General features: G+C 47.1%; 1 protein-coding gene across 36 annotated transcripts in view; it reads right to left on the reverse strand.

The window, feature by feature from the left end:
• FOXN3 (forkhead box N3) overlaps window positions 1–27,253 on the reverse strand; it is a 415,372-nt gene that overhangs the window by 248,204 nt on the left and 139,915 nt on the right. For 3 of the 36 annotated variants that reach the window (XM_021098366.2, XM_084966811.1, XM_021098356.2), the window contains exon 1: window positions 5,495–5,620. The gene's annotated coding sequence lies outside the window, so the exon portion shown is untranslated. 36 annotated transcript variants of the gene reach the window in all.

Consider the following 27,253-nt stretch of genomic DNA (forward strand, 5'->3'; position numbering starts at 1 on the left):
ACTGAGCGAGGGCCCTGAAAGATGCAGCAATGGTTTTAGGACCCTGTTTGTTGAGACGTTGTTTAAAGTTGTGGGAACTTGGAAATTGCCAAAATAAGAGGCTAGAGGCATGTTACTAAATTATATGGGCCACAGTCCCCCAGGTTCCCTCCGTTCCCTTCTCTATGCATTTTTCCCTCATTTGCGATTAAGCGTCCCCTTTTCTGAGTCCCTTTCACCTCTCGTGTACTTCATGTGCGAAGCAATTTGCACACATTTCACAAAGTGAGAGTTTGGGGGGAAAAGAGAGATGTTGGCCAAGCTTTTCACCAAATCGAGGCATTCTGTGATCTTTTCAATCAGAAGGGATGAAATGATCCCTTTCTGAGAAGGCTGGCGCTCCGAGCAAACCAGAGAATTGCTAAGTATAACAAACATTATACCCCAAGTAATGAGGCCTGTTGTCTGATGGAGGGAAAGCTTTCCTTTTATTGGTTGTGAGTATCAAACATTTTCTGCCACCTCTTATGTAAGTTCCACAATGAGGGGAAATACTCTTTGAATTAAGAATGTGGGGGGAGAGGGCACATTTACTCTCAGTTTCCGGATGGATCCTCTGTAACAATGTATGCCTGTAAGAGACCACATGTAGTTCCATCTTTTTTTTTTTTTTTTTTTTTTTTTAATTCTTTAGAAAATCTGTGCCCAGCTGAGGCACGCTGCCTGGCCAGAATTACTTCTTCTCCTGTCCTGCCAGGGATCCTCCTGTAGTTTAGAAGCTGGTCTAAAGGCAGCTACCCCTCGGAGCTCCTGGATTCCCTTCATCTGCAGTCAGTCCCCACTGTTCACCGTGGTTGTATTCTTTAAAGCCTCCGCAAACACTGAAGGAGCAAACACTGAACTCCTGCTCCCAGAGAAAACAGAGGCTTAGGCTCCTGCAAGCCACGGGAAACATTTCTCATTAACTGCTCAATATGTTAACTGATCAACTCTTTCCACTCAAGGATACCTTCTGTAGCCAAAAAGGACCTGCTGTATAACCCAAGGAACTCCACCCCAAATTCTGTGGGCAAAGAACCCGAAAAAGAATGGGTGTGTGTATGTGTATAACCGAGTCACTTTGTTGTATGGCAGAAACTGTCACAGCATTGTAAATCAACTGTACTTCAGTAAAACTTTAAAACATGAAAAGAAAAAAAAAAAAAGATTCACCCATAGGATAAAGAAATAAAGATGCCTTATTCCCTGTATACTGTTGATTCATTAACATTGAACTTGGAGCCAGCAGCACTCTAACTCAGGCCTCCATGAAGCTTAGCAAACACAAGAAAGCTTGTCTTTTCTCCCCACAGCAATCACAGCCTTCGTGCACTTCGGAACACATGACAACACTTTGGCCCTGTGATTGGGTACCATTTCAAACAGCAAACTCACCAACCAAAAGCACAACAAAATGGGACACTAAATAGCAAAAACGATACTTGTTTACAGTATGAGAACTGAAACAAAAAGAGAGTGGCTTTGTTCCATCTCAACTGGGAATGTGTGTGTCGGCTTATTCAACTGTATTGCCACTCTGCCCATGTCCACAAATGACCATGAAAGCCCCACAAGTATTGACTTGTGACTACAAATACATGTTAGCAAGCATGAGTATTTGCAAATATGGAATCCACGAATAATGAAGATCAACTGGATTTAATCATCAACGTAGTACCAGGGAGTGTGCTAAGACTTTGCAAATATTCACTCTTTCGGCTTCCCATTAACCATGTGAACTAGGGACTATTATTATGCCCCTCTTATAAATGAGGAACCTGAGGCACAGAGAGGTTTGGCCACCTGCCCACAGTCACACAGCTGGCGAGTGATGGGGCTAGGATTTGAACCCACACAGTCTGGCTCCAGAGTTTGGAGCCATGTTCCAGTTAGGAACCAAACGAAGCTTCAGCTTAATCCAGAGCATTTGGTTCTGTCTTAAACTCTTAGGGGTCAAGAATGTGAAGGCCAGGACAGTGGGGTTCAAGAGAGGAAAAAATGTGACCAGGAAGTGGAAGGAAAAAGGGACTTTAAAAGGGGAATGAATCACAACATTGTAGATCAACTATGATTCAATAAAACTTTAACAAATGAAAAAAAAAAAAAAAGAAAGCATACCAATAGGAGTTCCTATCATGGCTCAGCGGAAACAAATCTGACTAGGAACCATGAGGGTCGCGGGTTGGAGCCCTGGCCTCGCTCAGTGGGTTCAGGATCTGGCGTTGCCATGAACTGTGGTGTAGGTTGCAGATGAGGCTTGGATCTGATGTGGCTGTGGCATAGGCTGGCAGCTGTAGCTCCGATTAGAACCCCTAGCCTGGGAATCTCTATATGCCGTGGATGCAGCTCTAAAAAGCAAAAAAGAAAAAGAAAGCATACAAATAAAAAGAAAAAACTGAAAAGGGACTACTTGCAAAAAAATAAAGTTCAGCTTCCATGTCATAATCAATATGGTATGATATACCCTTGTAATAAAAAAATAAATCAGCTAGCTACTGAGTGTCAAACAAACTGTAAATGCCTTGAGAGGCAAAGACCCTGTCTTATACTTCTGCTTATAGCATGTGGAATTAGTGGTAACCAAAACATCAATCACTTTAACAGAAAAAAAAAAAATGGTCTTTTTTTATCCTTCTCTCAAACTAGTAACCAGATTTGGGAAAGAAAAGTAGCATCATCAACTTTTTCGTCCTCTGAAGTTTTCAAGCGCATTTACTCTTTTCCTCCCTTCAGCAAGTACACCAAGTCCCACAGTCTCATGGGTTTCAGGGACTATGTCTGCCAGAGTCTTCACGGTGCCAAGAAATAACTTCTCTCTTTTTACTTTCTTCAGAGAGATGTGAAAGAAAACAGTCAATTCTTCTCTTTCAGATGGTCTTTTCAAAACCAAATAAAAGCTCCAACTTTGGTGAACTCTCTGGTAAACATTACATTGAATAAAACTATTACCAACACACTTCCCTGCTGTACAAAATTCAGTTATGAAGATGAGCAACGTAATCCATGTACTATGACAGCCAAACGTGAACTCTCTTTTACTGGGGTAGTGCAGTTCACCAGCACGGTCTGTTTTGAAACCCCTCCTCCTTCCCAAAATAGCATCGCTTGTGCCTTTAACCCTGTGATTCAGAGGCAAGCAAAATGCGCCCATAAACCAGGAGCCATGAGTGCATGTGAGTGGTTCCACCTCTTAAGGGGTGGGGGCTGGGCAGGAAGTGGCCAAATGGATGGCTGTCTTTCTGTGGGTGCCCCTAACGGCACCTCACATCTCTGTACTCAAAGACATGGGACTCTGACTGGCTCCAAAGATTTGGCCCCTAAACAACCAGGCGTCCTTTTTAAGTTGGCATTTCTTCTGGAGAGGAATATCAAGCATCTCTCTTCCACGCCTCACACGGTGCTGGGCCAGCTGTCTAACAATATGGATCCCAGAAGGGGGTGCTGCCCACGTTGGTGACAGCAGCCATGAGTGCCTGTTGCTCATCGCTAATGTCAGAGAGACCTCAGCACGGGGTGGTCCAGGCAGTTGGCTGAGACTCCCCGGGCAAGCGTCCATGCACCGGGAGTGCCAGCAGAGGCTACCCGAGGGCCAAGGTGGACATGCCACAGAGTCCTGACTTCCGGATGGAGACCAGTCCCAGAGAGTGGACGTCAGTGCTCTCGGGAGGCTGCCCGGGCCAGGTTCAAAGGGACGTGACATCCGTTCCAAAGAAATCCCACCTGCTACCGGCATGGCCAGGCTCATCTTCCCCACATACCAGCCTCCCAGGCAAGCCTCCAAGGGCTCGGTGAGGAGGCAGCTGCAACCATTTGCTGTCTCTGAACGATCTGGGCTGGGAAGACGTGGAGATGGGGAAGAAGCAATGGCCCTTCCCAATGACGTGGACCCTCCAGTTGGCTGGGCTCCGGAAACACCATCTTGACCTCTCTGGAGGAAAAACGTGGTTCCCTTTGGCCTCGGGACTCCGGCCAGGCAGATTGGCTGGAATACTTTTCTGCATCCACACACACCCACACCCCATGGGTGTTCGGGACTGTGACAATGAAAACCTACTCCAGCACAGCCTTCTCCTTCCAAACTCCAGTGACATCCCCTTGCCTGAAACGCCCGCCACCATGTGAAAGCCTGGCTGGGCCACTCAACAGGGACTCCTTAGCTTTACCGCTATTGAAGAACTTGAGTATCAAACCAAGCACAAAAGGCCTAATGCACAGCAGCTGCTGGGGGGTGGGGGGAAGCTCACTCCATCCCCTTCCCTCTGTCTGGCAGAAGCAACAGAAGGATTTCTTTCTTTTTTTTTTTTTTTTTTAATGCCCCAAAAAACTCATTTAAACTTGGGGTGCAAAAGGCATCTGAAACGTGAGAGTCCCTGGGCTGGCCCAGGGATAGAAGGGGAAGGTTTCAATGAGACCCCGAAGCGACGCAGACCTGAAGGGGGGAAGCAGGCCGCCCCACAACAAGGCAGCCAACTGCCAAACTGTCATTTTGCTCGGCGGCTGAACAGAAGGCTCGAGTAATGACAACCACAAAACTCATTTAAAGTCTGAAAAGGTGACTAATGAGCTCATTCATGCTGCCTATAAATTATTCACTACAACACGGATCCCACTCAAGACAAACAGTAAAGTAAACTTTCAACACAGACTCTGCCGGCCTCCAAAGGAGAGGGAGTTATGTCTGTAAAACTTTTCACAATGTGGGATACTGGCCTCTCCCTCCGTCTATTGTCACATTCATTCTTCTGTTTACTTTTTTTTACTGCCTTTAATCAAGTTTAAGCAGACACAGCTGTTACACATTTATTTCTCTGTTGAGTTTTTTCCATTAGTTATTACGAGCAATCATGATGCTCTAAAAATAGCAACAAATTATATTCTCTCAAAATTGAAGGCTGACCTTAAAATGAAGCCCAGGTCTTCGGAAAGAATATTCATATGCACATGTTGGGTGAGTGACAGCCCTGCACAAAGGCGAAACAAAAGTGCATTTTCCACCCTTGGAGAGGTTTGCAATTTGCTTCCAAATTTCCTTAGGTTCTAGTGGAAACGGGTTGCTTGAAAACCTTAGAAGACAGACTCTGCTTCCAATGGCTGTGTTTGGGTTGAGATTTTCATGAACACTCACCATCTTAACAGAATAAAAGGGGAAACGTCTCATTTAGGCTTTTCAGCACAGATAAACCCAGCAGCAGGTTTGCTGGAAACCCACCACATTGCTGCAGACTGCTTTCAGTTTCCTGTTTAATATTAAATAAAGAATTTCAGCTCTTCTGTTTTCACAAACTGTGCTATTTGCAATTACTGTCACCACTAAAAGCAGGATGACTGTGGAGAACTAGTCCTATGTTTTTCGAACCGTTTTTTGTTGTTGTTGTTTTTCATCTTAGTATCTATTTCCAAGATGTTGTAAGAGTTAAAGAGTTTCAAATCTATCTAATAGATTTTTTTTTGAAAGAGTCCCCAAATAAGTACTTACATTAGTTCTTGGTCAGATCGCCGAACATTATGTATTTTTAAACTGCTTTGAATACTTTGAAAAGGAGCCGCAGAAAAGCCACAGAAAACACTCACACTCCAGTACCGCCAGATGGAGGTTCTGACTAACCAAAACTGAAAGCAGAAAGGTCTGAGGCTGAGCTGTGCCCTGTACACACCTCGAGATTACAGGAAAAAAATGAACGATCGCCAGGTCCTAGGCCCAGGAAACCCGCATGACATGTGAGAAGTAATGCATGGGAGGCAAATTCAGACCCTGGCTTTAACTTCAGCCTGAGACAGGGCCAAGCGCTGTCTCCATTTAAGGAAAATCTTTCACGTCGTTTTCAGTTTCTTGCACATGAACTAAAGACTTGTCCAGCCATTTCTGTTGTCTGAAATGCAGAGCTTTTTTTTTTTTTTTTTTTTAAAGTAGAGAAAGAGTCGTCCTGCAATATTTATAGCAAAGTACTTTGCCACCTACCGACAAGCAGCCTGGTTGGTCTTCACGTGCTTTGCCTGTTTTTGTATCTAGTATCCCTGCTTCTGTATCTAGTAAGAAGCCATTCTTTCCATCCTCTGTGCAAGAGTGGTTGCAGATTTGTTGTTGTTGTTGTTGTTGTAACCACACAACAGGTAAAAACCCAGTTCCACCCGAAGGAATGGAGACATCTAAAACGGCCTCCCAGGGAAGTCTCAGCTTCTCTGTAACTCTGCACTAACTAGATTTCTGTCACCTCTCTGTGGAAGGGTGGGAACAACATATTGCTTTGAAACCCAGCCACGTGGGGCCCTTCCCTAGCATCATGTCTGATAAGACAGAATTCGCCTCTCCTTCATTGGTGGGAAACCCAGCTTGTCCGGAGACCGTCGGAACCCCACCTTACTTCTAATTGCCCCGAGGAGAACCAAGGGTAAGGTCACTTCAGCCTGAGCACATTCAAGGCGCCCAGACAGCAAAGCCAAAACCATGAACACCGGGCAGCCAATTACCGCAACCCCGAGAACTACACAGCATACACAGCAACAAAGCTCTCCAGCGCTTCCCATATGCCAGGCACTCAGCCAAGAGCTTTACCTGCATTATTTATTTTATCCTTCCATTATCCTTACCAAGTAGGTGCTGTCAGCCTCTTTTACAGATGAGGACACCGAGGCTTAAAGAAGTTCATGGAGTTCCCGTCATGGCTCAGTGGTTAAAGAATCCGACTAGGAACCATGAGGTTCCGGGTTCAATCCCTGGCCTGGCTCAGTGGGTTAAGGATCTGGCGTTGCCGTGAGCGGTGGTGTCGGTTGCAGACGCGGCTCAGATCTGATGTTGCTGTCTGTGGCTGTGGTGTAGGCCAGCAGCTGCATCTCCGATTCAAGCCCTAGCCTGGGAACCTCCACATGCCACAGAAGCGGCCCAAGAAATGGCAAAAAGACAAAAAAAAAAAAGAAAAGAAAAAAGAAAAATCATGTGCCAGCGGTCAAACAGTTGGTGCTAAGAGGTGAAATGGAAAGTGAAGACCCCAGTCTCCTTGGCCTGCAGGGTCCATGCGCTTAACCACCACACTCTCCTATCTCTGTATCCCATCCAAGATCGAATTTCCAAGATCACAGAATGTAACTTGCTGCTTGCAGCCTACCTCTCGGGCTTCCTCCTCAGAGGTTTCGGGGTTTCTCTGATTTGGTTTTTGCACAGGACTTTTCAAAGGGACCACTAGACACAGGCACGCATTCTACTTTCACACGCGGGGCTCCTGATGCTCACATAGAAATGGACATCAATGAATGACAACCATCGCTACCAAATACCAGAAGACGGAGGGCCGTGGTCACACAGCAGCACTGTGCTCCTGTCTGAATCTAAAACACAAAGATTTGCGGGGAGGACGTGCCAGTGGATAACTCCAGAGACGAGGCCTGAATCTCCAAGTTGGTCCCTCACTCCCATCCGGATGGACCCTTGGAAGGAACAAACAGCTACGAAGTTGCCCATTAGGCAACTAGAACAATCTAGTCTTTCTCCTATCCCCATTGTCCCCTTCCCGCACCCAACAAAGGACCTACAGCCACGGGGATAAAGATCTGATGGCTTCACTTCAAGCTAATGCCTCCAAGGCACAGACATTTGACTAGAAACCATCTTCGAACTGCTTCTCTTGCAGTTCACACACAAAGTTGGGTGGTACTTGTTCTGCCAGGTTAGAACACCACTGACCACCACATCAGAATGAATTTCCAAAAGCTATATGGCAGAGAATTAGATCAAGGCCCAGATCAACCTTTGCCAAATCTATAAATATGTTCAAAAATTAGCCAGCCACCAAAAAAATGGGCTGACTGTACGACTAATCAGATTACCTTTTCCCCATACATCCTGGACAGGAGGGTAAAACCTCCCTCCTCAGGCAGCCCCGTGGCCCATAGGTCCTCAGAGCCTGCACACAGCCCTGTACACGGGAGGGGAGGGGGACAGGCGCCCATACCTCACTGCCATCTCCAGGACTCATGTCATCTTTGTCCACGTCCACGCCCCTCCCAAATAGATTCTGGGACCAAGGCCGAGGAGCTCATTCCCTCAGGAACCACCCCCAGATGCTTCCTTGAAAGCTCTCCTGGTGCCACGACTGGAACCTCCTGTCCAGACTAGCCAAAGGCTCCGTAAGAAGTGGATGAAGCAGAAAGCTGAGGTCTGTGGTTTCATTCTTGAGAAACCCGCAACTCTCCACAGGGATCTGATTCCACTGCCATTTAGAGTCACTCTCCGGCTTCTGCCAACACCAGCTCCCTCTGAGTCCAAATTAAACCTCTCTCGGCTCCTTTGTTGAGATCAGCATCCCAGCAGAGCCTCCGATGGTTATGGTAAGAAAAAGAAGCCGTGCCCAGACCTTCCCGGATCTGCTGTGAATGAACAACCATGTTTTACGTTTGCCACAAACGAAATACACTTTACTAAGGCGGAGCAGGCTGGAGACGCCAAGTTCGAGGGGTCCTCCCTCATATCCCCCGCTGCTCATTTTTCTCGATCAAAATCTACAACCCATGGGGAAGAAGAAAGTTCCTAAGGCTGACTGCCCTGACTTAGCGCTTACTCTCAACAGAGCTATTTGTTTTCTTGGCTTTACAGCACTGGCCAGGAAAGGTCTGTTTATTCCCTACAAAAACTAATTAATAAAAATAAAATCGGAGTTCCCATCATGGCTCAGCAGTAACGAACCCGACTAGTAACCATGAGAACGTGGGTTCGATCCCTGGTCTCACTCAGTGGGTTAAGGATCTGGTGTTGCCTTGAGCTGCAGTGTAGGTCGCAGATGTGGCTTGGATCTGGCGTTGCTGTGGCTCTGGTGTAGGCCGGCGGCTACAGCTCTGATGCGACCCCTAGCCTGAACACCTCTGTATGCCCTGGGTACAGACCAAAAAAGATAATAAATAAATAAATAATCATAAAGGCTGCCCTTAGGAAGGACTTCACTCATGGATTCAGACAAGCCCCTAATTTAATGGGACAATTGAGGCCCAGAGAAGCAAAGTGACTGAGGGCTACATGTCAGAACGCACACACTGGTAAGTGTCCTCTCTGGTGGCTAGTCTCTCCCTTCCTAACAGCACCCCAGATTTCCCAGCCTTGTGGTTTGGGCAGGTCTGACCCTGTCATCAGCTCCAGGGGTGTCAGACTGGTGTTGACGAATAGTCAAGTCCAGTAGGACTCAGTGCAAGAACCTGACATATTTCCTCTATTGTGTGGACACTGAGCTGGATTTTCTGTCATTTGTATCCCAGAGCATCCCGCCAGATCCCCACCCAGTTAGCAGCAGATCCAACTTCTTAACTCCTTGTCCACGGATATTTCTTCCCAGAAGAAAGACCATAACATTACAAAATAGACACACTACAGAGAGATGATCAACAGGGACCTACTGTGTAGCACAGGAAGCTCAACTCAATAGTCCATAATAAGCTATATGGGAAGCATCTGAAAAAGAATGGATATATGTCAATGTATAATTGAGTCACTGCTGTATACCTGAAACTAACATGACATTGTAAATCAACTGGACTCCAATATAAAATAAAAATGAACTTTTAAAAATTACAAAATTGAGAAAACTAAAAAAAAAAAGAAAAAACAGAAAAAGAACTTATTTACAAGATGGAAATATACCCACAGACATAGAAAAAAAACTTACGTTGTCAAAGAGGAAGTGGAGGTGAGATAAATTAGGAGTTTGGGATTACCATTTACACACACTATACATAAAGTAGAGAACCAACAAGGACCTCCTGTAGAGCACAGGGAACTATACTCAATCTTTTGTCAAAACCTATAAGGGAAAAGAATATGAGAAAGACAGTGTGCGTGTGTGTGTGTGTGCATGCACATGTGTGGTGTGTGTGTATATATATATATATATATGACTGACTCATTGTGCTAGACACCTAAAACTCACACAACATTGTAAATCAACTCGACTTCCATTAAAAAAAAAATAGAGAAAACTATTTTGACAAATTTAGTGGCTGGACTTAGGAAAAAATATGAAATTCAACATTATCCCTGAGCACTTTAAAAGGATGGCCTCATGTATAAATTTGGTCATATTAATAGAGCATTACTGATGAAGGGAGAATTCAGGAGTGGAGATTAACTATGAAGAATTCGTGGCTAGAGGGGAGGCCACCTCCATCTAGCATCTTAGACAATCCACGACTCCCACTCAAGTCTCAGAGTGTGACCGAAGCGGGGCTCATGCCAACCTCCCAGAAGGACACTCTGTCCACTTGATACCCCCAAGGTGGTGATGGTCTTAGTAGCCAAGTTTACTGTGCAGCTGCTACATTTAGACACTTAGCTGTATGTTACCTGCCTTATGTCATCGAAGGCTCCCAATGATCAACCGGAGGTAGGTTGATCAAAGTGGACAGTCAACAAATGATACTGAATGAATGACTGTGGCACAAATTTAACTAAATTAAGATTCTATTTAGTGTCGATGAGAATTCATTGTTTGGTAAATATAAAACTACAGAATTAAAAAGATGAGTGCCAATAAATATAATAAAATAGGATTGAGGTAACATTCATTGAGTACTCACAGGAGAATTTACCAGGAAATACAGAAGCTTAAGTCCCAGGACCCCTTGCTCACAAAGGCCCCTTCCACAGCCCTAGGAAGGACCCCAGAAATGTACTGAACGGGTATCTTTCGTATTTAAGATTAGACACTGCACACACAAAAAAACTTAATACGAAATGTAACCTTATAGTTCCTATATTGAAGGAAACTTGAAAGAGGTTCCCCAAATTTGACAATAATCCTAAAAATTTACATGGCACTACCGGCAACCAGTTGTGAAGCTAAAAAAACTCATCTAAACTATCAATAATAAAAAGCAAATCCCAACCAATCATGCTGGAAGAATGGGTCAATTATCTTGCTATTCTCTAGAGAGAAAACGGCATTCCCAAATCCTTGTCAGATGAAGAAATGATCAAAGAGTAAGCAGCCCTAAAAACGCAGGAAGAAAAGTAACACAGACTGTGTGTTTAACAGCTGATTAATAATAATATGTTATTTTGTTTCAATTTCATGATGTTTGGGATGTCGGCTTTATAATCATATACCTTTTTGTGTTTTCTTTCATCATTTGAAATAAATGCTTACCCTGATACCTGGTTTCATATTTGTCATGTGTAATCTTCCATTCTTTTCTTAAAGAGGCCCCTTCCTCTCTACCCCACACTGAATAGGCTTCTGGCCTTATAGAGCCTGCATCCAGCTCATGGGCCATCTCCTCTGCCAGCCAACTGCCCTTCAAGGCAGTACTGTTGTCCCCCTATTACAGATGAGGGGTGTGGGCCCCCAGCAGGTTAAAACGACCTGCCAAAGGTGACTCGGCTAAGAGGCCACAGAGCTGCGAGAGCGAACCCAGCAGTCTGCCCCAAGGGGCTCTGAGCCAGGGCGCCATCCTGCCTCACCAGTTCAGCTTCTTGTCCTGCCCACCCCCACTAAAGCAAGGAAAGAAAGGGCCACCCCCTCCTCTGATCCAGGTGTGCCCATCTGACTGCAAGAGCTGCTGCAAGAGCTTCCTGGTAGGGCTTGGGGAGAAGGGAACAATTCAAACCCATGGAGCAGAGGGAGCCCTACTTCAGTCCATGGCAGAGCGGAGGGTTCGACCCTTGTGAGTGGGCAACTGTGGGACTCTGCCGTAGGTCACCTTTCAGCCACAAGCTCTTGGTCAGTGACCAGCCCTTTCCTTTGATGTTATTTACGATTCAGGAGATGCTGATGAACCTGCAGCAATACAGACAGAGCGAGAGTGGGCCCAGGTGTCCCAGCCACGTTAGGGCTGGACACATGGGGGGAAGACTGGACACTGCGGAAAAGGCAGCCTTGAATGAAGTATGAGAGCACAGCCAAAGCTCCAGCCCTCCTCCAGCCCCAAGCAGGCCCCCTGCCCAGGGTCACCCCTCAGCCAGGGCCCTCCCTCCCCTCAGAGCAGCAACTGCGTCCTCCATCCCTCCTCTGAGGCCTCTGAGACCCATCCTCCCTGCACACAGAACTGGACCTGCGATGGCTTGGTACCACTCATTTTAAGTCAAAAATGATGAGACTGTAAGGCAGCATGTGAGTTACCTCCTCCGAGGAGAGAGCAGCGGAACCAGGAGGAGCCCAGGGGACCTGCGGAAGGAGGCCAGGCCTTTGAGTTTGCCCGTAACCCAGCATCTCTGGTCATTTCCAGCTCTGAGTCACCCTCGGGGGATCTCGTCTCCACTCAGTCCTATACACCCCATCGGCCCGAACAGAAAAAAACTGTCCTTCCCCTAGACGGAGTACAGATCAACAAAGTCCCAAAGACAGAGACCACCCAGTTCCCAGCCTGCAGGGTGGGCGGCGTTAACATATCTAAAGAACTTCGAGTCCTTTTGAAAGGGAGGGAGGGGCGGAAATGGGAATGGGAGGTCGGGGTACTGGAGGCCTTGCAGGTTTTCACGAAGCTGAGACCGTTTTCTAGGATGAGCCCAGTGCACTGGCAGCATTAACCCTGGCTGTTGGGGTCTCAGTGACAATGGCAACTGATTTTTCCAATGCACTCATTCCAATCATCCGACCCGCCCCTTCCCAATTCCAAGTTCATCAAACCACTGCTAGGCAGATACAGTTCTCACTATAAATGAATGCACTGGCTCTGATTTGCTACACCTGTCTCGTGAGCTCAGGGATCAGGTCCCACCCTTGGGAAATAGGTCTGCTGTTCCGGGCTGAAGTCAGGTCACTGGAGGTGACTTCTCACAGCTGGAGCTTCCTGCACCTCGCCCAACACTGCTGCCATAACTGACAGGGAGCAGGCACAGGTGGCTGTAGAAGTGCCAATAAGGGACCACAGATAGAGGGAAACCTCGGGGACTTTGGGCGATCGTTGTAAGTTAATGACTGCTCCAGACGGCCATCGGCCATCGGAACAAGGCAGGCTTGCTGGGCGAGTGGAGGCTCGAGACACGCCTCAGGTCATTGGGTGGGGAATGGGTGAGGCCTGCATTCAGGTTCAGACCAAGGGCAGGAGTTTGAGGACCACCCTTCCGCTGACTTGAATAAGCATCACGACAGCCCTAGTCTGACCTTACAGGGTCAAATACCCTTATCAGACACCAAGGAGGAGCTACGACTCCAAGAAAGAGGAAGAGGTGGCCTTTTCCCACCCCCACTCCCCTTCGATTATAAAACTGTAGCCCTCTGGATCCTTGGGGCAGAGCTTCCTTGCCTGCCCGCTTGCATCTCTCACAAGCCTCCTTTCTTAATAAATCTATTCCTTGCCTATCACTTTGTCTCTCGCTGAATTCCTCCTGCACAGAGGCATAAAAAACCTGAACCTCAGTAAGTCCAGACACCAGGTGAATGATTCTATTTAAGAACCGTGGGTTCAAGCCCCAATCTGGGTGTAGGCTGGGTTTGAGTCCCGGCACGTGGGTTCGGGTCCCAATCTGGATATAGCCATTAGTGCTGTCCGTTTAAGAACGACCCACTGTCACTTGTGCCTGAGCCAGCCTAGCAGACAGTTAAGTGTTATAAATCTTTACCATGTGAGGATGGAATGAGGGACTGATCTGTTCTAGGAAGCAATGGATCTCTCAGAAGGAATACACTCCTACTTTGGACCACAGCATCCATTTAGAGGATGAGAAGCAAGACAGCAGGATGGGCCATCACACAGGCTATGCAGCCAGAGCCAAGCTCAAGGGCATAGCCAATTCATTTGACCTCTCAGTGCCTTATTGCCCTCAACTGTAAAACAGGGGACAAAATACTACCTCCCTCTTAGAGCTGCTAGGAAGATCAAATAAATGGGACATCATAAAGCACCTACAGGAATGCCTGGCACAGAGAAAATACTATACAAGTGTTTCTCATTATCATGTAAAATACGAAAAGAATTACAATAGAACAAGAGTTAAGAGCCAACTTTAAGAATTATTTGCTCATTATTTACATTAACTATGCCTCACACTGGTACATTTTTCTCCCAAGCAGAATGATGAAATCTTTTCTTCTATTCTTTCCTTATAGTTTAAGCTATCAAGAAGCCATCAAGGAGTTTCAGTTGTAACTCAGCAGTAACAAATTCAACTAGTATCCATGAGGACACGGGTTCGATCCCTGGCCTTGTTCAGTAGGTTAAGGATCCGGTGCTGCAGTGAGCTGTGGGGGTAGGCATGGCTTGGCATGGCTTGGCTCCTGCGTTGCTGTGGCCGGTGGGGTAGGCCAGCAGCTGTAGCTCTGATTCGACCCCCAGCCTGGGAACTTCCATATGCCCTGGGTGCAGCTCTGAAAAGTTAAAAAAAAAAAAAGCATCGAAATTCTTTTCTGAATTAATTAGGGTTTCTCGAATATTTCCTACGACTCCCCGTGATTGCTAAAAAACTTCCCTATTCTTGGTCCTGGATCCCATGCTGTCTCTGCCTGTCTCTGCTGGAAGAAAAACAGCACTCTCTCTCAGAAGAGCAGAAGTGGAATAAACTTGCCCGACGTTAACGATGAAACCCTCCAATTCCAGCCCAGTTTGTAGGACACTGCCCTTGGGCAATTCACCTTCCTAGGTGGGCATGTCTAGGTGAGCTGAATACCTGGGCAGCTAGTGGTTAAGCCATCTTCTTTTCAAACCCACCTGCGCCTCTCAGGAGACAGGTATCAGCCATCTTTAGTGACACCTCCCCATGCTGCACTGCTCCCTTGCTGCAGAAGCATCCCTTCACCCCGGTGCTCTGCTGCCAATAAACCCTGCTCATTCTCATGGATGATGATGCAAACAGGGAGCTCATTGCAACACATGCGTCATCATGATGCCTGTTCTTGGGGTCCACATCAGATGTGAGAAATGAGGTAGCCTGTGGATTGCAGGCATAGAGTGTGGACCCTTCTGGCCTGTGGGCAGATGATGAACTAGGCCCCTCAGCAGTGGAGAACACCCCCAGGCTGGTTAGTTCAGGAGTTCATGTGCCTTGAATTCTCCAGAGTCTCCCCAACGTGTCTCCCTGGAGACCCCACCCACGTTCATGGGATAGCTGGCTGTCTACAGCTTGTTAGTTACCCCATTTACTGCTTGAAGATACACTTCCCAATGTTATAACCAGCTGGTCTTCCATGCCAAGGACTTAATTTACACCTCAGCCTGTACCCAACTTCAGAGCCTGTTCTGTGTTCAAACTAAAAATGTCTCATGGCTGGAGTTCCCATTGTGGCTCAGTGGAAACAAACCCCACTAGTATCCATGGGGACGAAGGTTCAATCCCTAGCTTCGCTCAGGGGGTTAAGGACCTGGTGTTGCCATGAGTGGTGGTGCAGGTCACAGATGCGGCTCGGATCCCGCATTGCTGTGGGCGTGGGGTGGGCTGGCAGCTACAGCTCTGATTCAACCTCTAGCCTGGGAACTTCCATATGCTGCAGGTGCGGCCCTAAAAAGCAAAAAAAAAAAAAAAAAAAAAAAAAAAGTCTCACAGCTAACTTGACTTTCCTACCCAAGGTCAGGAATGGAGAGGGAGGGACCTTCTAGGGCAAACAAAAACATGCCGGCCATTAGTTTAGGCATCACTTTTCCCACCACAGGGTCAAAGCGGAGCAGTCCCAACAGAAACTGCCCAGCCACAGCCTGTAAAGCCTAAAATATTTACTGTTTGGCCCTTTAGAGAAAAGAAGAAAGGATGACAAAAGCCACGAGAGTATTTACACCAATTCCTGGTGGCTTATGACTCCCTGTTTAAATGGAATAGCAGCCTAGTGAGTTAGCAGAAGGAAACCTGGGTTCCAGGGCTGTTTCTAGCAGTGGCTCTGCTTTGAGAGGTCATGCAAATATTTTCACCTCCCCACTTCCATTTCATTCATAAAACAGGATTAGTCATGGGTGGCAAAGGCATGACAAATAATTAGCTAATACTCCAACATGTGCATTTTGGCATGCACAACCGGAAGAACTGGCCATTTTTTATTCTGTGTATAAGTTAGAGTTGGCCCTCCGTCTGGACCATTCCTTCCTACCCACTGCTCCTCTGCATCCAGGGAGTCAACCAATCATGGATCATGTAGTACTGTGGTAATTTACTCCTGGAAAAAAAATCCACATGTAAGTGGACCCACATTGTGCAGACTCGTGTTGTTCAAAGGTCAAGTGTAGAACCTATCGTACTGAACTTTCTTTTGATGGGGAAAAGAAACGATTCCTTATCCTCATTTTAACTCAGATTTTCCTACCTGTGGGTCCCTGCTCTCTCCTATTTGTCTTCTCATCTTTTAATGCCTACTAAATAAGCAAAGCTAGAACCCAGCCAGGAAAGGTATTTCAAGAAAATGAGTCAACGACAAAGGTCAGGTCTTTGTATAAGTTATCGCTCTTCAGGGAGATACAGGCATATAAGTTGTGACGGCTGGCCTTTGATCTCAGATCACAAGCAGGAGAAAAGGTTATTATAGTGAGCATAAGGGAGGGTGGCTCTCTCTCTGTCTCAAACCCCAATTTCCTCATTTCTAACCCCCTAGAAAAGGCAGCTAAGAGTAGCTTTCTTTGCATCAAGTTTCATCAGAAAGAAGCTGCTGCCCCTTCTAAGCCTCTGCATTCCTCAGCTTCGCAGTGTTCTGCCACTTGATGGATGACCCTACCGCTTGCACACTCCCCTGGTTTTAGACATGTTTTTCTGGTTAGAGTAGAGCTCGCCTCTTGGAGTGGGAGGCAGTGCAGAGCAGAGGTTAAAGATGCAGCTTCTGAGCAGATGCACCGGACCTTGAATCCCAGCCTTTTGTACCCGACTGACCTGCTCCGCTTACCTGGCTTCTGAGCTCAAGGTCCCCACCTATAAAGTGGGGGTGATGAGTGCCCACATCAGGGTGCATCCTGAGCCTCAAGTAGGAACATGTCTGCAAATTGCTTTTTCCACTGAAACTGGCACCAGGCAAGATCGATTCCTCGGAGCTGCCATCCTTGTTTTCTTGGGGTCCAGTGATACTTGTTTCCTTGGAGTTCGTGCAAGTCAACTACAACTTATTTTTATTCACCAGGTGAGAGGCACTCCCTTAATTCAATTATCACATGACTGATGCAGAAACTCTTTCCTGGTCTGAGCCCAGCACCAAATTCCTGGAGGACCAGAGCCCAGACAGAGCACCTCAGCAGCCTGGCTGCCCTCCCGAGACCTCTGGGCCTCCAGCCCTGCAGCAAAATCCCCCAGTGTCCTCCGAAGACATAAAGCATGAGCCCTCGGCATCCTGAGCGGGAGCTCTCGGAGGCTTCTTCCTGAGCCATTTAGAGGACATTCAGGACAGTTCTCAGACTCACTTGAGGGCTTAGCACAAGTTTAAAAAAAAAGAGCTGGGTCTAGAACCCAGATCTGTTCACTTCGTTTTCTCTCTTTCCTCAAAGCCCCATAGATATAGATGCAGATACAGCTATAGGTATAGATATGGCATAATGGTCACTGAAAAATGTGGAAACTAGAAAAAGAATAAAAAGGAAGGAAAAGCATGTACATAACTTCATTGCCCAGAGCTGCTTTTTTTTTGTTTTTGTCTTTTTAGGGCCGCACCCACGGCATATGAAAGTTCCCAGGCTAGGGGGCGAATTGGAGCTGCAGCTGCCTGCCTACACCACAGCTCACGGCAACACCAGATGCTTTAATCCACTAAGCGAGGCCAGGGATCGAACCCGCGTCCTCATGGATACTAGCTGGGTTCGTTACTGCTGAGCCGCAATGGGAACTTCCTCATTACCCAGAGCGTCTACGCCTCTGTTCATACAGACTGTCTTCTAGCGTGTTTCTATTCATATAACAAAAAAACGAGATCCGCTGTACATATTCTCTGTCCCCTGCTTTTTCTACATCACAACCTAGGAAGTCGGTTTCTGCTACAAAAGTTTGAGCTTCAGGGGGGCTGAGGCCACACCAGCCTTGACATCGTACCCTCTGTGCACCTGGCACATAGTAGGCACGCAGCAAATGCTTGTGGTGTGAGTGCCTGGGTGACACTGGGTGATGACCAACAGCTTGCCCGCCCTCAATCTGTTGGATACTGAGGTTATCTGCTACTGTGAACAAAGCCAGCCGAACAGCCTTATTCAAACATCATGTACAGAGCTCCGGGTCCTTCAAGTGAATTCCTAAACGTGTAACCGCTGGGTCAGAGTATTCACATTGTAAAGCCTTGGATCCCTGCTGCCAAATTGCTCTCCAGAAAGTCAATCCTAAGTGTTATCTTCCACCGGTGATACGGGAGAGTGAAAAGCACTCTATTCTCCATAGAGTGAGGATGGGAGTTAAGGCGAAACTGCAGCCTCCCGCAGGAAGTATATTAATAAGGAAGTGAGGGCTGGACTTGAAGTTCATTCAATATCTTGCAACCCCACACAGTACAGACTCTCTTTCTGAACTTTCGCCAGTCTCCATCCAACTTCCTATTGAAAAACATCAAGTGGTACCTAATATTGCCACAAGGAAAATTATCAATTCCCTACCATCCAAAGAGATACTACACTAGCAAACATTCCCCACGCCCCCAGGCACACAGGAGGTTTCCTAGGACGGCGCAGCACAAAAAAACCCAATCTTTCCATGTAAACAGTAACCCACACCCAATCTGGCACCCAGTCTGTTTGGCTTGAACTTGTCTATAAATATCTGGCGTTCAAAGCAAATGTCCAGAGTGGTTTCTAAATGTCTCTCTGATTACACACATGCGATAAAGATACGATGCTCACCTCCAAAACACGCGTTTCATGTGCATTTCTTGGAAAACGTTCTGTTCTTCCTAATCCGAAACCAGCCAAATAAATTCCACATGAGTATGTTTATCAGTGTATTAAGTGATTTTCACCCCCTGTAGGTCAAGGGCATTATTTGTGGACATGAACACGGAGCTGTGTCGATCCCGATCCGGAAAGCCGCAAGCCCACGCGCACCGCGGGGCCAGAGTGCATTCGGAAGTAGCAGGAGCATCTCAGCAGCAGGAGCATCCCCCGGCAATCTTCATGGGTGATGAAGAGGCTCCAAGTGCCACAGGGTGTCCTCTCTCCCTGCACCCACCACACTGGACACCAAGACACCCATGATCGGATGTGATACTGAGCTTGATTTGTCTGCCCTCTCCTGTTTCTCAGCCTCCTCTCCCTTCTCTCTCCCCGCAATGCTGAGAGCTGATGGCCAGGGGAAATCACTAGCTTCTCTCCAAGGCCTTCTCCAAGGCTTCCGAGCAAAAGCTGAAAAAAATTATTTGTATTCTCGACAAGAGAAACTTTGGATTCAAATCCCCGCTTTGTCCCAGAATGACGATGTCAATATTACCTTCTGTATCTTCATTTCTCCATCTTCAAAATGGGTGTTTTTTTCCCTGCATCTCCTTTGTGTGTCTCACAAGAACTCTGCAAAGAACATTTTCTTCATGCGTTCTTTGTATTTATTTTGTTTTTTCATTTTTGTTGCTTTTTAGTGCGTCACCCATGGTATATGGAAGTTCCCAGGCTAGAGGTCAAATCTGAGCTATAGCTGCTGGCCCACGCCAGAGCCACAGCAATGTGGGATCCAAGCTGAGTCTGTGACCTACACCCCGGCTCACGGCAACGCCCGATCCTCAACCCACTGAGTGAGGCCAGGGATCGAACCTTTGTCCTCATGGATACTAGTCAGATTTTTACCGCTGAGCCGCAGTGGGAACTCCATTTTTCATGTGTTCTGAGAGGTGAAGCATCTCTCTTAATTCAAGCGATTCCTTGGTTAATGATTTCTGCTTTCCTGACTTAACAATCAAACGCAGCTCTTCTACCCACATCTTCCTTATTCCTTCATTTCTGATGGCAGTGTTATCAAGTGACCTCCTAACTTTTGAACCATCTGTGATTTTTAAAAAACATCTATACGGCTCTTCACAGTCATTTAATATTGGCTACTCTTTGCCTTACATCCTTTTCCCAAACACACACACACAATGGAAGTCCAAATTTTTTTTCTTTGACTCAAAATAAACCACAGGCCTCCAGTACTCAACAGATAAAAATCTCCAAGTCCATGTTCACATTTATCCATGGAAGAAATTTAATAGTTCAACATGTCACACAGCAACTCAATCAGAGGACTGAGAAATAAACACAGAAGTTCCGCAGTCCATGTTTCCAGTTTTCTTGTAATAGGAACAAGACAGAATTTATTTGAGAAGGAAATGCCAAGGTGACATTTGGAATTACCACGTTTGTGGGGGCAGGAGGCCAACTTCTAGGGCATTTTGCATTCTCTCTTGGAGCCGTGGCTTTGCCAGAGCCACAACCCCACATGCACACAATGCAGCCAACTCACTATGGGGGTCTGACAGCCTTGCCCAAGGACCTCTCCTGCTCTGGCAGCCAAAGGGGAGCTTGCCATCCGGAGGCCTCTTGGAGGTGGGCTCATGGGGAGAGCCAGAAAGCTGGCCCTCTAAAGAATCCAGTTGGCCTAGAAGTCAGATTTCTTGCATTTAAGGGGGACCAGAAGTGGAAGTGGGTGCTCCAGCAGGGATCACAGCAGAAGACCAAGACAAGGGTACCCCTGTCACAAGAGGTACACTGGCCATGTCCCCTTATTCCTAAGCCACAGATAGAGAGAGCTACTTGATAGCAGAATCTGCCTGTTGCATGGGGGCAGAGCCAAAGGCCCCTATCCACTTCATTTTCTACCCTGTATGGGCAACCGCTCTGAACTCACACCGGGCATAGGAGTGGCTGGGCAGCTCCTGACACTCCCACTCTTGCAGTATGGAGCCCGGGGCTGCAGGAAAGGAGCTGCCTGAGACCTTGCCCACCTATGGGAACCCCCGATGGACCTGGCACTAGTCCATTGCACGGGGCCTTTACATTCTCCCAACCTTCACAAAAATGGTTCTAAGACTAGGACTTAATGAAATGTATTCTACAGGATGCATTATTCTACTGAACGCCTAATAAAACTGATGTATGGAGGGCCCGTAATAACAATAATAACAATATAATAATTATATAATTATTATAATTACCCCTTTTCATATTGGCCCACCACGGTGCAGATCTGTAAAGGTCCCATGTGGTCTCATGTAGCTGCCACCTACACCTTCTCCCAAGTGTCATGGAGCCCACGACCTCCACTGGCACCATTCCCTTCCCCAACCCTCTTTCCTCTGTATCTTGGTTGCTGAAATGCCAACCATTCCCCGGAGCCCAATCCAACCCACCACAAGCCTGCCTTAGAGCTCCGTCCCCTTAGATGGACCCTGGGACCACTCTGGACTTCAGAGTCTTTTTCTGACAAGGAGGGTCAGGCACAGCCTTTCTCCCAAGTTCTTTCTACCTGAGAAAATGCATATCCTCTATTTTATCTTCTTAAAGCTTGGCTCCCTGTGCCTTCGACAGAAATAACCTCCCAGGCTCGCCTGTGAAACGAATCTGGAACACAGAGGCTGCCAGAGAAGTCCCCCAGGGCTAGCCTTTCCTTCCTGGGTATCTGTGGGGCTTTGCACGGCCTGGAGGCAACATCTTCCCACCATAGGTTTTCAGGTCTCATTCAGAGGGAAGAGCCCAGGCTTTTGCTGGGAGAAATCTCAAGCTAACCAGCGAAGGCCAAGACCGCAAGAGAGAAAGGCCATGTTGCCCAAACACCGCAAAGCAGACATAAACTTTAACTGCTTCTCATTTTGCTATCGATGCCAGGATGCTGATGACATCCAGAGATACAGGGTGGGTCAGCCAGATCTCCACCACCAGCCCAGGCCTGGGAGGCATCCCTGAGGACCAGCTGCTATCAGGTAAGGAGGAGCTCCCCTGGTAACAGGATTCTCTGAATAGTCTGCCTGGTTGTCAGGAGATGTAATTCTTCCAACCAGGACCCTAACCCTAAACATGACCACCGGTCACCGTGTACTGCCTGCCTCTGGGCCCAAAGGCCTGGAAATAGAGCTTCTGGACCATGGTATAATTTAACAAGGCTTTCCTTGGGCTGGTCTTTGGATTGATGTGTTTCAGTTCATCGAGTTACCTGTCAGTAATGTGTCACCATGCAGATGTCAGCCTGAGCACAGGCCAGGATGTATGAGGATGCTGCGTTCTCTGTGTTCATTCTGGAGAATTCCTGTGGCTTGAGGGTGACAGTCCTACAAGTTAAATCTTCATCATCCCTGCCTGCCTGTCTTAACACTTCAGGTTTACTTTTGTATTTGTGGGTGTATCCACTCACTGCCCAAGTGAAAAATTTTGAAGGTTTGTACGGGCACATCACACGGTTTAAATGAAAAGAGCTTTTAGGAGTTCTCCCTGTGGCGCAGTGGGTTAAGGATCTGGGGTTTTCTCTACCGTGGCTCAGGTTCGACCCCCGGCCCCCCAGCCCAGTACAGGGGGTTAAGGATCGGTGTGGCCGCAGCTGTGGTGTAGTCACAGATCCCTGACCCAGGAAATTCTGTATGCCAGAAAAAAAGAGCTTTGAAAAAAACACAAGGTATATTTTTAGAAGTCGTCACTCAAGTATGAGTGGTGTCAGACCACAGAGTTTGCCAAAACCATTCGGATTCTGAGGAGGACGTGATTAATCCACCTCCTGCTTCATCTAAATATCTCTGAATCCACTGGACGCTCAGAAAAGGATCATTTACATGGAGTGGTTTTGGAGAGTAAGAAGGAGACACATCTGAAAGCCCCTACCTGAAGCTCTTCCTCACCCCTACTTCCGTGTCCAAAATCCAGTACCCTGCATTCACACCAGTGTGTAAATGACTGACACCAAGGTCATTGCCTAGAACAGGCTGGAGAAAAGGCAGGGTTCCAGGTGCCCCCCCCAAGTGCTATAAAGGTACATTTTCAGGGTGTGCCTTAAGGGACAGGGAGGGAGAAAGGCAGTAAAACAGGCTAAGGGCACCCAGAACAAGGAGGCCACTGCACTGTTTCCCCTAGAGATGATCTTGCTTCTTGCTAATTTTTTTTTTTCCCCTCTTTGGCCATGCTGATGGCATGTTGAACTTCCGGGGCCTGGACTGAACCTCACCCCCAGCAGTGACAATGCCAGATCCTTAACCACTAGGCCACCAGGGAACTCCATGCTTCTTCCTTATTTGGCTTTAAAAGAGCCCCCCCCACCCCACCCCCTGGAGCAGTGACCTTCCAAGGAAGGATAATTTATCCACCTTGGCTGACCTGGTGCCTGTTGGAGCTGCAGCGGGAAGGTGCCCTGGGCAAGCCCCTCTGCATCTCCCTGGCACTCCATGGGAAAGGCGGGCAGGAGCACAGCTGAGACCGCCAGCACCATCACGGAAGCGGCACTAATTTGGACACAGGAGGTGCCACTTCCTCCTCCTCAGCCAGGTGTCCAGGCTGGCGAGGCCATCTGGGTTAGGAAATGTATGTTCGAAAGCCTGCTGGGGGAAGTCCGTTTTGATGGGAAGCTTAGCCTAAGAATCAGCCAGCTTCAAGAAGCTTCCTCAGCCCTGAACCCCCAGGAAGATGTGGAGCCTTGGGTATCAGCTTTTTCCCCTTATGGAGCCCTGAGAAGGCCAATGCATCCGCATTCAGCAACCTGCGGCGAGGGTCCAGGAAACAAGTCAGCTCCAACAAGAAACCGGGGCGGGGTGGGGGGAATGTTGGGAAGAGACCAGACTTAATTCCAGGTTTCCAAAAGCCTGATGATACAAACCCAAAAGGAAAACCTTTCAAGAAATGCCTATCTAGAATGGAATCACCATACCTTTAAACTCTCTGTACCCCAACAGAAGAGGACAAACATTTAAAAACTGAAATTAAATTGTACCAAATGATAATACTCTTTAAAAATATTTACAAAAAAAAAAAAAAAAAGAACTTCCCGATCATGGCTCAGTGGTGAACGAATCTGACTAGGAACCATGAAGTTGCGGGTTCGATCCCTGCCCTTGCTCAGTGGGTTAAGGATCCAGCGTTGCCATGAGCTGTGGTGTAGGTTGCAGACGTGGCTCAGATCTGGTGTTGCTGTGGCTGTGGCTGTGGCATAGGCCAGTGGCTACAGCTCCGATTAGACCCCTAGCCTAGGAACTTCCATGTGCCGCAGGTGCGGCCCCAGAAAAGACAAAAAAATTAAAAATTAAAAAAAATATATTTAGCTCCAGGATTTCAAAGGTCTGTAAAAACCCAGTGGATGAAGATGTAAAGAAAATAGGCTCTAAATAGCAACAACAACAAACAACAAAAAAAAAAAAAAAAAAAAAAAGAAAAGAAAATAGGCTCTCTTGTTCAGTTGACGGAAGTGTTAGTCGGTTTTTTCATTTTTGGAGAGATATTTAGCAATATCTATTACGTTTAAAATGCACATTGACTTTTTTTTTTTTTTGGCTGCACCCATGGCATGTGGAAGTTTCCAGCCAGGGATCGAACCCATGCCCATAGCAGCAACTGGTTGCAGTGACAATCCAGATCCTTAACCCAATTCACCACAAGGGAAGTCCTACACACTCACTTTGACTCAGCAATTCTCCTTGTAGGCATCCATTGTGCAGAAAATCAAAACTGTGCAAAAATATGCATGTACGAGGATTATTTCAGCATTATTTATAACAGAAGAAAACTATTTTAAAGGAAAAGAACTCCACATTCATCAAAAGGGGTCAGTTAGCTAAATCCAGCTTCATGCACATAATGAAAGCTCATAACTTTTAAAAGAGAAAGGTAGACCATGGAGCTTTTGGGAAAAGATGCTCAGAGAGAAAAGCACAAGGCAAATCACATATCAAGTCTGCTTTTTTGTAAAATAGTATGAGATATATTAATAGGTACCAAAAAAAAAAAAATCTCTGGTGGGTGGATCACTGGGGACTTTAAACTTTTCGTGATAAGCACTTCTAAATTGTTAGGATTTTAATGTTTAAAATTTTTAACATTAAACAATAATTTATCATCAGAAGGGGAAAAAAAGAATGCCTCCACCTTCATGTTAATTATCTACAACTCTCTCTTTGCCCCCTATATTATCCTGGACAGGGAGTGAGTACTGTGGTTCTGAATGTTCTAGAGAACAGTGGCTATGGGGCTCTTATTTTTAACCCAGCAATTCCATTTGATAAACTGCTCAAAATCCAAGTTTTCAAATACACTCACACTGGAGATCTTTTGTGCTTGACAAGCAGCTGTCATGATGGACAGTCTGCAGACCTATGACTTGGGAGTATCACCTTGGGCCAGTTTTCTTCCCATGTCCCAGCCTTTTCATCCTAAGCTTAAGCGCTTAAAGGGAATCTTCTCCAAGATTCTCTCAGCTGAAGACCCTGACTCCAACCTGACCAGACCCTCCAGGGATGGGCTACTCCACTGGCATTTGGTGAAGACAGAGACAGGAAACAGTGGGGAAAGGAACAACTAAGGAAAGTCCTAACAGCATCATGGGGAGTTGGTGTAGAGTCAGCAGGGGGAAAGGTGCAGGGAAAAACAAGCACATTTTCGAGGCTGTCAACTGGAGAAACGAATATCTGGAAATATGGCGGCATGGTTTGGGCGATCACAACAATGACAGAAGGCAGGTGCTACCAGCAGTTAATGGGTGGGGGCAGAGATGCTAAACTCACCACAAGGAATGGGACGGCCATGCCCCAGTTCCAGCCAAGGGGCCCCTGGAGTAGCAGGGAGGGACGCCAGCGAGGCTAGCAGCTCTCAGCTTCCCTCCCTGACAAACAGGCCAAGGCCTGGGCTGGGTGCGGGATGGGTGGGTGGTGAAGGAAAGCCAGGAGGCAGGATCACCAGGATATCAGCCAGACAGCCCACCCTCTCCGCAGCCTGTTCCCAAGTCAGCTATAGGAGTTCCCATCGTGGCGCAGTGGTTAACGAATCTGACTAGGAACCATGAGGTTGCGGGTTCGATCCCTGGCCTTGCTCAGTGGGTTAAGGATCCAGCATTGCTGCGAGCTGTGGTGTAGGTCGCAGATGCGGCTCAGATCCCTTGTTGCTGTGGCTCTGGTGTAGGCTGGTGGCTACAGCTCTGATTGGACCCCTAGCCTGGGAACCTCCATATGCCACGGAGTGGCTCCAGAAAAGGCAAAAAGACAAAAAAAAAACACAAAAAACAAAAAACAAAAACCAAGTCAGCTATAAAACTGCCAATTGCCTAACTCCAACATGGGCCACTCTGGGTCTTTTATGATTATCGTACTTTCCTTTTAACAAACACGAATAAATAATTAAACCTCCTTAAAGGATCCACATCTCTATAGAGTTATGTGCCTGCATAAATCCTAACCACAAAAAGCAGCCTGGGCCCTGTAGGTTCAAGGCCTTCACATTACATCTTGGACCCAGTCTCCCCCTGGCCTACTTGAAGTGGGAGTCCCAGGCTCCACACAGGCCACCACTGTCTGGTGTAAATTCCAGAAAACAGAGACTTGACTACTGTATCCCCCACGACATCCCCAGCCCCGAGAACAATGGCTGGCACATCGTTTCTGCTCAGTAAACATTCCTACAATCACAGGAGGTGATGGAAAGGGCATAATCCTTGGAGGCAGTCAGAGGTGGGTTAACTGTTTATAGGCTGTGTGGCCCTGAGCAAGTCACTTAACCTTTCTGAGCCTTGGGCAGAATCATAGTAACCACCTGCCAGGGCTTTGGGGAAGACAGAAATGATGTATGGGAGATATATAGCACGGGCTACTCCGTTCCCAGTGGGTTCTTAGAAAATGAAAACTCACATTAATAACTCCAACTCACACGGCAGCCCACACATCTCCTGCAACCACAAGCATCCCATAAAAGTTATGCAATTTGGTTCAGCTTGCCCTTTGTGAGCTACTAGGTAATAACCAACACAGCCTCTTCTTTAAACACAGTGTCTTTCTGGGCTCCTTCACAGAGGTGTACTCACAGCCTTATCAGTTGGGCCATTGTTTCCAAAGACCTTCACGAAGCCCTATGAAGATGTATGTGCCAGAAGGACATGAAGAGGAGTTCCCGCTGTGGCACAACGGGATCGGCAGCATCTTGGGGGCACTGGGACACAGGCTCGATCCCCGGCCTGGCACAGTGCCTTAAGGATCTTGCATTGCCGCAGCTGTGGCTTAGGTTGCATCTGGGACTGGGATTTGATCCCTGGCCCAGCAACTCCATAGGCTGTGGGGTGGCCAACAAAGAAAGGAAAAAAAAGAAGGACTTGAAGACCAGTCAAGAACCAGTAGGTTTGTGGGTAGTTCTGGTTCAGTCCTGGCCCAAACTGTTGAGGTCTGACTCTGATTTGGCCTCTTGATCCCCGAGCCTGTTCACCGAGGAAAATCCAACAGGGCATGGTGGCGGCAAGCTGAAA

The sequence above is a fragment of the Sus scrofa genome, chromosome 7 (assembly GCF_054392235.1).
Source record: "Sus scrofa isolate SSC_HxYL_T2T_F1_AM1 chromosome 7, Sscrofa_HxYL_maternal_Yorkshire_Landrace_v2.0, whole genome shotgun sequence".
Taxonomy (NCBI): domain Eukaryota; kingdom Metazoa; phylum Chordata; class Mammalia; order Artiodactyla; family Suidae; genus Sus; species Sus scrofa.